Source organism: Cetorhinus maximus, chromosome 9, assembly GCF_964194155.1.
Source record: "Cetorhinus maximus chromosome 9, sCetMax3.hap1.1, whole genome shotgun sequence".
NCBI classification, from domain to species: domain Eukaryota; kingdom Metazoa; phylum Chordata; class Chondrichthyes; order Lamniformes; family Cetorhinidae; genus Cetorhinus; species Cetorhinus maximus.
In genome coordinates, this window is record NC_135887.1 from 82,330,454 (window position 1) to 82,333,032 (window position 2,579).

At 42.5% G+C, this 2,579-nt stretch overlaps 1 pseudogene across 1 annotated transcript; it reads right to left on the reverse strand.

The window, feature by feature from the left end:
- Window positions 1–231: 231 nt before the first annotated feature.
- Window positions 232–931, reverse strand: LOC144684757 (cytochrome c oxidase subunit 4 isoform 1, mitochondrial pseudogene; annotated as a pseudogene). The gene has a single exon (XR_013577565.1). The product of XR_013577565.1 is annotated as a cytochrome c oxidase subunit 4 isoform 1, mitochondrial pseudogene (transcript).
- Between the last annotated feature and the right edge of the window lie 1,648 nt (window positions 932–2,579).

Consider the following 2,579-nt stretch of genomic DNA (forward strand, 5'->3'; position numbering starts at 1 on the left):
TTCTCAAAACCATTACTCTTTATTTACAGCAAATATTTACACATATGGGCCTCCACGGAGGTTGGATCTTCTCCTCCTTCCAGATCTCTCTCAATTCTGTCATGTGAACTGACATCATTATTACATCAGCATCATGTATGCTTCCTTCTAATGTTAACCCTTTACTCTACAATTATATGCTCCAGTTAGGGGCTTGATAGGATGTCAATCTGTGGATGAATTCAGATGGGCTTATTTTTTTTTCATGTAAACCAATCAAGTTTATTATCGAATTTACAGATTAACTCTTGGTTAGGTTAAACTCCTGAACACACATGGGCTCATATTTGAAATGTTAAATGAGTAACTGTTAAGAATTCCAGTGTATATTCATTTCTTCCACTTGTTATTTTCATAATCCCACTGTGAAGCAATGCCTTCAACTGGGTTCATCTGCATGTCCAACATTCTCTTGATCTGCTTTGCCTTCCATTCATCAGAGAAAGTGTGAGGAACATCACCATATACAAATACCCTCTGCCAGAAGACAATCAGTCCAGTAAAACCCAACATGAAAAGGACTCCACCAATAACCGTTTTCCATTCATTTGATGACTTGTTCATCTCTGCAAAACTTTGGTTAAAGCGAATGCGATACAACTGCAGCTTCTCATCACTGGATAGAGAAACCCAAGAACTTTTCTCCTTCTCTTTCAGGGACTTCTGCTCGCCAGACAGTTGATCCACAAAGTCAAGGGCTGTAAGCAGCTCATCTTTGCGATCGTAGTAAGCGGAAAGTGAAAAATCGTCAACCTTTGCAACACCTTGTCCATGGACTCGCATGCAAACAGAAGTAGAAAGTGCACGCTTGGTGATGAGGCTCAGAGCCCTTGAGGCCAACATCTCACTGAAGACGCCAAATGGAGCGCGGACAGCGGGCAGAGAAAGCGCAACTCAGATGGGCTTATTAGCATTCTTCATCTATATTTACTAAACCATTCATTTCAGGCAGCTGTGAAAGCAACAGATACTTGCGCATGATTATGCAGTCCAATAGATGGCAAGCTTGTAAATACATTGTTAATTATCAACATACTAATCCCATTAAATGTTAAACAAGATGGGTCAAAAATGACATCATGATAAATTAATATATTTCTAATTGAAGCAGTAGTAGAAAAACATTGTACAGTAACTAAATATAAAGCAACAGTGCATTGACTGAGTATATGGTGGCAGCGTGCACCAAGTAACTGTCCAGTGTCAGTGTGTACCAAAAAAAAGGGAGAGGGATAGCGTGCGCTGAGTGGCCGTCCGGGGGCGGCGTGCGCTGAGTGGCCGTCCAGGGGCGGCGTGCATTGAAGCAATATGTGGAGAAAGTGTGCACTGATTATCCGGGTCAGTGTGAATTCAAAAAGGAAGCTTATCCATTACTGTCCAGCTAGAGTGCGTACGCTGACACAAAGTTAGGCAGATTCTCTGACAGCTCATAAAATGGCTCCACCCTCAATATTGTCCATCCTTCCATACTTGTTTGAAGAAAGACAAGATTCAAAGGGCTGGCTGTTAGGTTACCTTGATTACCCAATATTGATATACTTAATGGCACCCATGCAAGTCCCAAATAATGAAGGAGTGCAGAGATGTATTGAAGCTTACGATAGCACTGGAGTGATCGTAAGAAAACTATTCACCTTCCAAAGCAGTAATTCTGTTGTCTGGATCACTCTTATAGTGTCCTGCAACCTAATCAGGAAAAGATAACTAACTAGTATTATTGTCACCTATTGTATCTTCCTTTGAATTGACAAGGGTCGTCACACTGGAGGAGCAGGAAGTGCAGCAGGAAGGTTTTCCACATTTAGGTCAATGAGGTTCCAGAGAGGTCGCAAGTGTTCAGGGTGCTTCAAGCCAAAGCATCCAGAGGGACTTGCTTGTTAAAACTTTCCCCCGAATGTTATCAATCTGCTGGATGGTGTAAAATTGGTATCCCACAGTGGTTAGTGCAAATGAACAGTGGGTGGTTTCTATAATGGGCACGTAATTCACAATATCTATTTTATATCCAGGAATCAAGTTGAAAATGTACCCCTTAGGTTCCATCCATCTCTCCCTCTCGACCTTTCTCTGCTTCCCTGTAAAACTGACACACAATCGATTCACGGTCCCCTTCACTAACAATCCATCCACTACCAAACCTTAACCTTCCGGCAATATCAAAAGCTCTTTACAAACAACATAACCTACTACCCACCCCGTTTCTTCCCCCGCCCCGCCCCCGCTTTTTTTTCAATAATTTATATAGATTCTTCTTTCCCCACCTATTTCCATTATTTTTAAATCTAAAACTAAAACCTTGTTAGCCTTTCCACCCCACCCCCACTAGAGCTGTACTTTGAATATCCTGTCCGCCATTCTTAATTAGCACTTTTCTCAGACAAAACACCTCTTTGACCCTTTTGTCTGTGACATCTTTTGATTATCTGCTCATCTCCACAATCACCACACCCTCAATGTCTCTCTCTCCCCCCACCACCCCCCCAGCGCCCCCCCCCCCCCCCCCCCCCCCCACTTTAAACCAATTTATATTTCTCCCTTCT